This window comes from Scyliorhinus torazame, chromosome 14 (genome assembly GCF_047496885.1).
Source record: "Scyliorhinus torazame isolate Kashiwa2021f chromosome 14, sScyTor2.1, whole genome shotgun sequence".
In the NCBI taxonomy this organism is placed as follows: Eukaryota; Metazoa; Chordata; class Chondrichthyes; order Carcharhiniformes; family Scyliorhinidae; genus Scyliorhinus; species Scyliorhinus torazame.
This window is the reverse complement of record NC_092720.1, coordinates 87,748,744-87,760,565: the sequence shown is the minus strand read 5'-3', so window position 1 is coordinate 87,760,565 and position 11,822 is coordinate 87,748,744.

Sequence of the window (11,822 nt, the reverse complement as noted above, 5' to 3'; positions counted from 1 at the left end):
ATGAATTAAGTTAAACCAACAGGGATTTGTTAAAAGCAAATTATACTCAGCCAGTGGGATTGAGTAGGAGGTAGGTAGGATCAGTAGGTAGTGCCTCTACCTCTAAGCCCCGAAGCTCTGGATTCAAGTCTCTCAGGCTTGTTGGGCACTGACGGAGCATTCATGAAACAATTCAACATGTTTGTAATCAGAAACATAGAAACATAAAAAATAGAAGCAGGAGGAGGCCATTCGGCCCTTCGAGCCTGCTCCGCCATATCATGGCTGATCATCAAGTTCAATACCCTGATCCCGTCTTCCCCCATATTCCTTGACCCTTTTTGCCCCAAGAGTTATATCTAACTCATTCTTGAAATTACACAACGTTTTGGCCTCAACTACTTTCTGTCGAGTGAATTCCACAGATTCACCACTCTCTGGGTGAGGAAATATGTCCTCACCTCAGTCCTAAAAGGTTTATCCATTATCCTCAAACTATGACCCCTAGTTCTGGACTTCCCCACCATCGGGAATATTCTTTCTGAATCTACCCTATCCTGTTAGAATTTCGTAAGTTTTTATGAGATTCCCTCTCACTCTTCTAAACTCCAATGAATATTATCCGAACTGATTTAGTCTCTCTTCATATGACAGTCTGGCCATCCCAGGAATCAGCGCGGTAAACCTTCGCTGCACTCCCTCCATAGCAAGAACATCCTTCCTCAGATAAGGACACCAAAATTGCAGGTGCATTGCCTCACCAATGTCCTATACAATTGCAGTAAAACATCTTAATTCCTGCACTAAAATCCTCTTGCTATGAAAGCTAAGATGCCATTTGTTCTCTTTATTGCCTGTTGTACCTGCATGCTTACTTTCAGCAACTGTTGCATAAGGACACCAAGGTCTCGCTGAGTATCTACCTCTCTCAATTTACACCCATTCAAGTAATAGCCTGCATTCCTATTTTTGTGATCAAAGCGGATAACCTCACATTTATCTATATTATACTACATTGCATGCACCCACTCACTCAGCCTGTCCAAACCCTGCTGAAGCATCTCTGCATCCTCCTCACAGCTCACCCTCCCACCCAACTTGTATCATCTGCAAATTTGGAGATAATACATTTAGTTCCTTCGCCCAAATCATTAATATATGTGAACCAGTTGGGGTCCGAGCACAGATCCCCGTGGCACCCCAATAGTCACTGCCTGCCAATCAGTCCATTCATTCCAACTTTGTGCTTCCTCTCTGCTGACCAGTTTTCTATCCATCCCAAGACACTACACGTAATCCCATGCGCTTTAACTTTACATACTAATCTGCTATATGAGACCATGTCGAAAGCCTTCTGAAAGTCTAAATAAACCACATCCCGGACCGGTTCTCCCCAGTCAACTCTACTAGTTACATTACCAAAGAATTCTAGAAGATTTGTCAAGCATGATTTTCCTTTCGAAAATCCATGCTACTTTGTCTGATTACACCACTGCTTTCCAAATACTGTGCTATGAAATCCTTGATAATGGATTCCAGCAACTTTCCCACTCCCGACGTTAGGCTCACTGGTTTATAGTTGCCTGTTTTCTTTCTACCTCCCTTTTTGAATAGCTGGGTTACATTCGTTACCCTCCAATCTGTAGGAACCATTCCAGAGTCCAAAGAAGTTTAGAAAATGACCACCAATGGATCTACTATTTCTCGGGCCACTTCAGTAAGTACTCTGGTATGAAAATTATCAGGCCCTGGAGATTTGTCCGCCTTCAATCCCATTAATGTCCTCCAAACCATTCCTTTAATAATACTAACTTCCTTCAGTTAAAACTTATGCTTCTCAGAAGTTCTGGTACATTAGTCATGTCTTCCTTTGTGAAGACAGAAGCAAAATATGAATTTAGTTCCTCAGCCATCTCTTTGTTCCCATTATGAGTTCCCCGTTATGAATTGCCCTGTTTCTGGCTGTAAGCCTGTCTTTACATACCTATAGAAACTTTTACAATCAATCAGCTTTTATGTTCCCTGCCAGTTTACTTTTAAATTGTATTTTCTCCTTCTTAATCAACCCCTTGGTCTGCCTTTGCAGCATTTTAAACTGTTCTCAATCCTCAGGCCTATTACCTTTACTTGCTAATTTGTATGCCTCTTCTTTGAATCTAATACTTTCTCTAATTTCCCTTGTAAGCCATAGTTTAGCTGCAGTGCCCTTTCTACACTTGCGCCAAATAAGAATAAACAACTTTTGTTCCTTGAATGCCTGCCATTGACTGTCCGCTGTCCTTCTTTTCAGTAACGTTTCACAGTCCGTCATAGCCAGCTCACACCTCATACCATCATAGTTACCTTTATTGAGTTTCAGGACCTTGGTCTCAGAATCAACTATCTCACCGTTCACCTTGACATAAAATTCTACCATATTATGGTCACTCATCCCCAAGGGTTCTCTCACAGCTAGATTGCCAACTAATCCTTTCTCATTGCACAACACCCAGTCCAAGAGGGCCTGTTCCCTTGTTGTGTCCTCAACATACTGAACCAAAAAACCATCCCGTATACATTCCAGAAATTCCTCCTCTATTGTACTGTGACTAATTTGAGTCACCCAATCTATATGTAGATTAAAGTCACTCATAACACATATGTTCCTTTATCACATGCATCTCTGACTTCCTGCCTAATGCTATTCCCAATATTACCACTGCAGTTTGGTAGTCTGTATGCCACCCCTACCAATGTTTTTTGCTATTGATGTTTCTTAACTTGACCCAAACAGATTCCACATCATCTGTACTAATATCTTTCCTCAATATTGTATCAATATATTTTTTAATCAACAATACAACTCAACCACCTGGCCTTCCTAAAAACTGAATAGCCCTCAATGTTTAGTTCCCATTCTTGGTCACCTTAGAACATAGAACATAGAAAATACAGCACAGAACAGGCCCTTCGGCCCACGATGTTGTGCCGAACCTTTGTCCTAGATTAATCATAGATTATCATTGAATTTACAGTGCAGAAGGAGACCATTCGGCCCTTTGAGTCTGCACCGGCTCCTGGAAAGAGCACCCTACCCAAACTCAACACCTCCACCCAACACCAAGGGCAATTTTGGACATTAAGGGCAATTTATCATTGGCCAATTCACCTAACCTGCACATTTTTGGACTGTGGGAGGAAACCGGAGCACCCAGAGGAAACCCATGCAGACACGGGGAGGACGTGCAGACTCCGCACAGACAATGACCCAAGCCAGAATCGAACCTGGGACCATGGAGCTGTGAAGCAATTGTGCTATCCACAATGCTACCGTGCTGCCCTTAAGAACAAATAAATCTACACTATATCATTTTACCGTAATCCATGTACCTATCCAATAGCTGCTTGAAGGTCCCTAATGTTTCCGACTCAACTACTTCCACAGGCAGTGCATTCCATGCCCCCACTACTCTCTGGGTAAAGAACCTACCTCTGATATCCCTCCTATATCTTCCACCTTTCACCTTAAATTTATGTCCCCTTGTAATGGTTTGTTCCACCCGGGGAAAAAGTCTCTGACTGTCTACTCTATCTATTCCCCTGATCATCTTATAAACCTCTATCAAGTCGCCCCTCATCCTTCTCCGTTCTAATGAGAAAAGGCCTAGCACCCTCAACCTTTCCTCGTAAGACCTACTCTCCATTCCAGGCAACATCCTGGTAAATCTTCTTTGCACCTTTTCCAAAGCTTCCACATCCTTCCTAAAATGAGGCGACCAGAACTGCACACAGTACTCCAAATGTGGCCTTACCAAAGTTTTGTACAGTTTTTTTTTGTTGCGTGAGGTGATGATGCAGCTGTACAAAACTTTGGAGCCATGTCTCCATAATCCCAACTATATCATATCCATTTACATCTATCGACGCACCTAATTCATCCATTTTATTTTGAAGGCTCTGCGCGTTCAGGTGCAGAACCTTAAGGCTAGTTCTTTTAATGTACTTTGTCGCATCCCAACGATTTTTTACAGTGTTATTATCTGATACAGTCCCTTAATCTCTCTGCCTATCACTTTTCTTACTCTCCTTTTTGTCTTTTTCTCTTGTTCTTGATTCCCTCTGCTCAGAATCCTTACATAGGTTCTCATCCCCCTGCCATAATAGTTTAAACCCTCCCAAATCACTCTCGCAAATACCCCCCCCAAGGGCATCAGTCCCGGTCCTGACCAGGTGTAACCCATCCAGTTTGTACAGGTCCCACCTCCCCAGGAATCTGAACCCCCCCCCCCCACCTCCTCACACCATCTCTTCAGCCATGTATTTATCCAATACATCCTACTCCTCCTACTCTGACTAGCATGTGGCACTGGTAGTAATCCTGAGATCACTATCTTTGAGGTCCGACTTCTCAACTTTCTTCCTAATTCCCTATATTCTTCTTTCAGGACTTCATCACTTTTTTTACCTATGTCATTGGTATCAACATGCACCATGGCCACTGGCTGTTCAGCCTCCCCTCCAGAATGTCCTGTAACCGCTCCGAGACATCCTTGATCCTCGCACTAGGGAGGCAACATACCACTCTGGAGTCTCGTTTGTAGCCACAGAAATGCTTGTCTATTCCCCTTACAATTGAATTCCCTGGGCGCAATTCTCCCATCGGGAGACTAAGTCCCGACGCCGGAGTGAAAAGCGGAGTGTTTCACTCCGGCGTCGGAGCCCGCTCCCAGCCCCATATTCTCCCGCCCCCGGGGAGCAAGGAGCGGCGTCGCGTCATTTACGTGTACCGGGCCTTGGCGCCGCGTAAAAGCGCGCCGCGTAAATGACGTCATCCGCGCATGCGCGGGTTGGCCGGCACCGACCCGCGCATGCGCAGTTGCCGTCCTCCCCGAGGCCCCCCCGCAAGAAAATGTTGGATTGATCTTGCGGGGCGGCGGAGGAAAGGAGGTCCTCCTTTAGACAGGCCGGCCCGCCGATCGGTGGGCACTGATCGCGGGCCAGACCCATTTTGAGGCCCCCCCCCGGTGCAGGAACCCCCCCCCCCCCCCCAGGCCACCCCCACCAGTGTTCCCGCGTATGGGGACGTCGCCGGCGGGAACCTGTCATGTTGGGCAGGCCACTCAGCCCATCCGGGCCGGAGAATCGCCGCTCGCCCGTTGAAAACGGCGACTGGCGATTCTCCCAGCGGCCAGCCGTGCTTCTCGCCGCGCCGGTTGGGAGAACCGCGTGTGGGTGCCGGGGCGGCGTGATGGGACTCGCGCGGCGCACCGGTGATTCTCCCACCCGGCGTGAGGGGGGGGGGGGAATTCCGCCCTCTATACCTATTGCATTCCCACACTTTTTACTCCTCCCTTCTGTAGCAGAACAGAATTTGGCTGTTTCCCCCCCGAGAGGTCAATCCCCTCAACAGCATATCTGTTTTGCAGAGGAATGGCCACAGGAGATTTCTGCACTGCCTGCTTAGCTCTCTTGTTCTGCCTTGTGGTCACTCATTCCCTTCCTGCCTGTGGGGTCTGAGCATACGGTGTGAACAAATCTCTACACGTGCTGTCCATGACACTCTCGGCTTCATTGATGCTCCACAGTGTCTCCAACTGTCACTCCAGCTCCGAAACGCAAGCTTTCAGGAGCTGTAGCTGGAGACACTTCCTGAATACATGCTGGCCCCAGGCACTGGAAGTGTTCCCGGCCTCCCATATGCAGCAAGAGGAACAAACCAAGACTTTATAGAGTTCTCCTGCCATGACTTACTCTTTTGAATGAAAGCTTTAGAAGATGCTTGATATTAGATTAAATCCAATTCTCTATGGCCCTTCTTTGCTTGTCCTCATTACTACCAATTACAGCCCTGACAGATTATAAGCCATCAAACTATAGTTGATGAATGTTGTAAAGACTTACCGACCTTGTCCATTACTTACCATCAGATCTCTCCCTTGTAGCCTCAGCTGCAGCAGGGCAAGGCCACTCTCTGGAGATTTAAAAGTTACAAAGCAAGGAGAAAAGCAAAGAGCACCTCTTCCCGCTTTGCACCGAATCTCCATTCTGCTTCAAATTCCCAAGTTTAAAGCTCACTCTGCCTGTGGCCTCATTCCAGATGTGGCCTCTCTTCCACTGCTCATGCCCAAAGCTCACTATGAATGCGCTTTTAAACTCTTTACTTAAATAGAGCTGAGATTGTCTGAGCTGACTCAGATGACCCACACATCAGTTAAGATTCAAATGATGTAATCAGCACCTCTTGCCTGCTAATTCTTCCAAACCTCACTCACTATTTCCCAAAAGGAAGGAAAAGCTATAAACATATGAAACAAATTTGATTAATTTCTTTGATGAGGGTAATACAATTGATGTTGTGTATATGGACTACCAAAAGGCATTTGATAGAGTACCACATAATAAGTCAGTCAGCAAAGTTGACGTCCATGGTATAAAAGGACAGTGGTAGCATGGATATAAAGTTGGTTATTTGACAGGAAACAAGAGTTTGGTTAGACGCAGCCATCTTCTGAACTGGAGGAAGGTATATTTTTTAAAAATAAATTTAGAGTACCCAATTTTTTTTTTTCCAATTAAGGGGCAATTTAGCGTGGCCAATCCACCGAGCCTGCACATCTTTGGATTGTGGGGGTGAAACCCATGCAGACATGGGGAGAATGTGCAAACTCCACACGGGCAGTGATCCAGGGCTGGGATTCGAACCTTGGTCCTCAGCGCCGCAGTCCCAGTGCTAACCACTGCACCACATGCCGCCCTGAGCAAGGTATATATATTGGAATTCCCTGGGGCCAGTAGCACGACTTTTGCATTTCTTGATAGATTTTAGTAACCTAGACTTGGGTGTACAAGGCACAATTTGAAAATTGCAGATGACACAAAATTTGGAAATATTATCAACTGTGAGCAGGAGAGTGATGGAATTTAAGAGGGGATAGACAAGCGGGTGGAATAGGTGGACACATGATAGATAAAATTAATGTAGAGAAGTGTGAAGTGATATCTTTTGATAGGACGAATGAGGAGATGCAACATAAAAGGGTTCTAAATGGTGGTTTCATGAACAGAGAGACCTAAGGCTTTTTATGCGTAAATTGTCGAATGCTGCAGGGCTGGATGAGAAAGCAGTTAAAAAGACATGAGATACTGGGCCTAAAATAAAGCAAGGAATTATGATAACCCTATGTAAAAACTAGTTTGGCCTCAATTGGTGTATTGTGTCCATTATGGGCACACACTTTCGGAAAGATGTGAAGGTTTTAGATAGGGTGTAGGAAAGAATTGCAAGAATGGCTCCTGGGATGAGGGACTTCAGTTGCAACAGTGGATTAGAGAAACTTGGAGAAAGGAAGGTTGAGAGCAGAGGAGGTGTTAGAAATAAACTATTCCCAACAGCAGGAGAGTAGAGAACCAGAGGACATTGATTTTTTAAAAATTTCTTTCACTGGATGTGGGCCTCATTGACTAGATTGCCATTCCCTCATTGACTAGATTGCCATTCCCTCATTGACTAATAGCACTGTGGGTGTACCTACTGATGCGCAATCTCTCGAGACAAGGTGAGTCATAACTAATAGGCTTTAATCTGTTAGAACTGTACCCAGCAGCTTCAATACAGAAAGTGAAGGCTGCTGGGATGGCATTGGTTCTTATACCCCGTCTCTCAGGGCGGGGCTATGTACATCAGCCAATGGTAGACTCCTGGGTCTAGCCAATGGTCATCCACCTCTCAGGTACCGCAATACCTAGTATTACCACACCTACACCACATGGTCTACAACAGTTCAAGAAGGCTGCTCACTCCACCGTCTCGAGGGCAATGAGGGATGGGCAACAAAAATGCCGACTGTTGAATCCACGGTAAGCAGGACGCATAGACGAAAGGTAGAAATTAATGAACAAGGTTTATTATGATATAAATCCAAACTCCTCTACCCCCCTAAGGGTCTCCTTTCCCGACTTGCAGCCAGGCTGTTTTTTTTAATGTGAGTTGGGCTCTCCCTTTAAAGGGGCAGTTCACATTCTAGGGAAGTCATGGGAAATGGGAAATCATATGGTCCTAATCCCGGGGCCTCTCTTGGGGTTACAACACCAACTAGCCAATGACGGCCACATCCAGTGAAAGAATTTTAAAAAGTCAATGTTCTCTGGTTCTTGTTCTCTTCTCCCCTACTGATCAGTTGGGCCACAGATCCAGGAGACCTTCAGAATGATTGTTGTTGGATTCTAGCTTCCTGAATCTGCCAATTCCAAGACTGAAGCACAAACCAGGCCTCTGGGGCGTCATTCTCCGACCCCCCGCCGGGTCGGAGAATGGCCGTTGGCCGCCGTGAATCCCGCCCCCGCCGAAGTCTCCGGTACCGGAGATTGGGCGGGGGCGGGAATCGGGCCACGCCGGTTGGCGGGACCCCCCGCTCAATTCTCCGGCCCGGATGGGTCGAAGTCCCGCCCAGAAATTGCCTGTCCCGCCGGCGTAAATTAAACCTGGTATTTACCGGTGGGGCAAGGCAGCGTGGGCGGGCTCCGGGGTCCTGGGGGGGGGGCGCGGGCGATCTGACCTCGGGGGGTGCCCCCACGGTGGCCTGGCCCGCGATCGGGGCCCACCGATCCGTGGGCGGGTCTGTGCCGTGGGGGCACTCTTTCCCTTCCGCCTCCGCCACGGCCTCCACCATGGCGGAGGCGGAAGAGACTCTCCCCACTGCGCATGCGTGGGAAACTTTCAGTGGCCGCTGACGCTCCTGCGCCGGGAAACTGTCAGCGGCCACTGACGCTCCCGCGCATGCGCCGCATTTCCGCGCCAGCTGGCGGGGCAACAAACGCCATTTCCGCCAGCTGGCAGGGCGGAAATCCCTCCGGCGTCGGCCTAGCCCCTCAATTTTGGGGCTCGGCCCCCAAAGATGCGGAGCATTCTGCACCTTTGGGCCGGCGCGATGCCCGTCTGATTAGCGCCGTTATTGACGCCAGTCGGCAGACATCGCGCCGTTGGGGGAGAATTTCGCCCCTGATCTCTCTCACTATCCATCCCAGTCCTTCTCCTGTTGGGGGGGGGCACAAATGGGGGAGGGGGAGCAGCATTCTGGACGGGGTTGCTGCTGATGGGCAAAAGGCACCCCAAAATAATGCAACCCCCCATTCTTCCTTCCCACCTTTTAACCCATGGACATGAAAGAGTGGCCTGGCTTTCTTCATTCCACTTTGCCCAGCCTTTTGTATTATTGCAATGGAAACATGAAAAGGTCCTTAATTGGCAAGTAATTGGTCAGTTAAGGGCCTCAATTAGTTTGAAAGTAGGAAGGCTGGTTGATGCCTTACCTGCCCATGGTATTATGGGGCACAGCTCTGGGGTGAGCAGGAAATGGAGGGCTAATCACCTGCTCTATTTTATGGAGCACCCTCCACCACCACCCACAAACCTGAAAATATGCCAACTGAGATCATAAAATTCTCCACCCAACTCACACCAGGAAGTTGGATAGCCATGTAGTGACTTACAGACAACATAAGGGAAAGTAGAAAGAATGCATTATGATTCAGCTACAACTATAAAGCAAAGCAAATGCCTCCTAGTTCACGACAAGGATTGATTTACAAATTGAGAGCGATGATTTGACTTTAGCTGATTTGGGTCATAACCATAAGTCTCCCATTTCTTGGGAAGTTTATGTTGTGCTTGTACTAATATCGTTAAGTGACAGAGTGAAGGGAATGCACCAGATTTGCTGTCTGCTGGTACTGGTGCAGTTCATTGAGGTACAAGAGCAGAACTCACAAATGTCATAACATACAAAATATCGTCCACTAACGGTCTTAAGGCATAATTGTGGAAACAAAGTGTGACAGAGGCTGGTGCAGCAATTTGTGTTGACATGCGATGCTTTTCATTTCATAGCAACATGACAATGGCAGGAAAACCCAGAGGTCAGGACCTGGATTGACCGTTGAGCTTCATGAAGTCCACTACTCAGGTATCATTCCATGTGCAGTGTAACACCTGGCTGTGCGAAAAACACAAATTAAAAGTGTTTAGCCAATCCAAGAGACACTTAATAAAATGAGCAAGGATGCTTTTAAATGTGAGGCTTGAACAATTCTGGGTCCCTGTTTGAATGGAAATGTGCAGGTCTCAATATAACAGCTCCCTATTCAAATGCATAGGATCACAGAATCATCGAAAGAGGCCAACCCATCCCGTCAGCCTCTGCCAGAGATAACTCCAGCTATATCATCATATTTCCCCACTCTTTGCTATATTTGTTTCCACCCTCCTTTTTCAGATATTTATTCAGAGCCCTTTTAAACAATGCTGTAATTTTTGCTTTAATATCCATTTGTGACCAGCTTCTTCGAGACTATAATAGTTATTGTTGGGATTTTACAATATACTTAAACTGCAGAGTAAGAAAATTCTTGGTCGAGGAATAACTTCATTGGCAAAAGGGATGACAACTTTAAGATTTCATAACAACATTCCTGGATTATCCCAGTAATACATACAAATTAAGACTTTTCATCACTAAACTTATGCACAGTACAGTTGAAAGTTAAACCTTACTAATTGCACAAATGACTTAACGAGGTGATGTCTAGCAATAATACATAAAGACCTTCTTTCAACCACTCCCTTCAATCTTCTCATGAAGATTACTACACATCCGTTTGTTAGTAATACACCGATTAATCTTTCACAATCAATGCTTTCAAAATTAAAATATTCCTAAAAACATCCATTAATTCTGCTCCAATGAAAATAACTTAAATTTTGAGGTCAAATTAGTATGATTATGGGCTGGATTCTCCGTTTGGAAAACTATTCTCCTGCTGGAACTGAATTGTAACCAGTTTACGATCCCTCTGGGCGCACAAAGAGGTAAGCAGTTCCATGGGCTGGATTCGCTGTTTTTGGGACAGTGTCCCCACGCCGTCATAAAAACTGTGAACTTCCACGCCAGAAAAACAGGCGTGAAAGGGCCACATGTTCCTCGCCTGCAGGGGGCTAGCATTGAACCAACGTAAAATTAGCAGAGATTAGGGTCCCCCGCACTTCTGGGTCGGAGGCCGCGCATGCGCACAGCGGCGGCCTCCAGAGGCCACGACGTGCTCCATGGCGGACTCAGACCGAGGAGCTGAACCCTAAACATAGTACCCCCAATCGGCCGCGGGCCCGACGCTGACCACCTGCCCAAAAGTAGCCCGGCCGTGTGTAAGGCCTCCCCTGCCCTCCGATCGGCCCGCCCCCGACCAGGGCGGCCGTGGACTGAGTCCGCAGCTGCCACGCTAGTATCCCGCCCGGCAGGACAATGTTAGATCCACGCTGTCGGGACTTCGGTCGGTCAGTAGCGGAGAATGGCTGGGCGGGCCTCCCAGGTAGGTGATATGCAGCGGGGTGTACTCTTAGAGTACGCCGCTTTTCGGGGCCCAGAGAATCAGGGAAATGGCCCCAGTCCCGATTCCATATGGGGAAATGGGCAAAATTGATGCATGACATGAAGTACAGGGGTTCCCGAGGGAATTTCGATATCGGCCACCATTTTGAGCAGGCGGCCCGGTAGAGAGGTCTCGCGGCCGGCCACCACCCCCACCCGCACTGCAGAGCCCTGGGCTTCTGGATTATTAGTCCAGTGACAATACCACTACGCCACTGCCTCCCTGTGGTGGTGAAACCCCAATGTTTATGAACATTGACGACATCAAGGAGAGATAAGTACAGTGCAATCCTTCCTACCCATCCCTTCCCTTAAATCCACTCCCTCCTCCCTATCCACTGTCCAACACCAGGTATTACTCAGCTGATAATTTGGAATTCCATGCCTCCGCCCCGCGGGAGCAGGCAGGGAGGTCGGTGTCTGTAATGGATGGGAAGGCTTGGG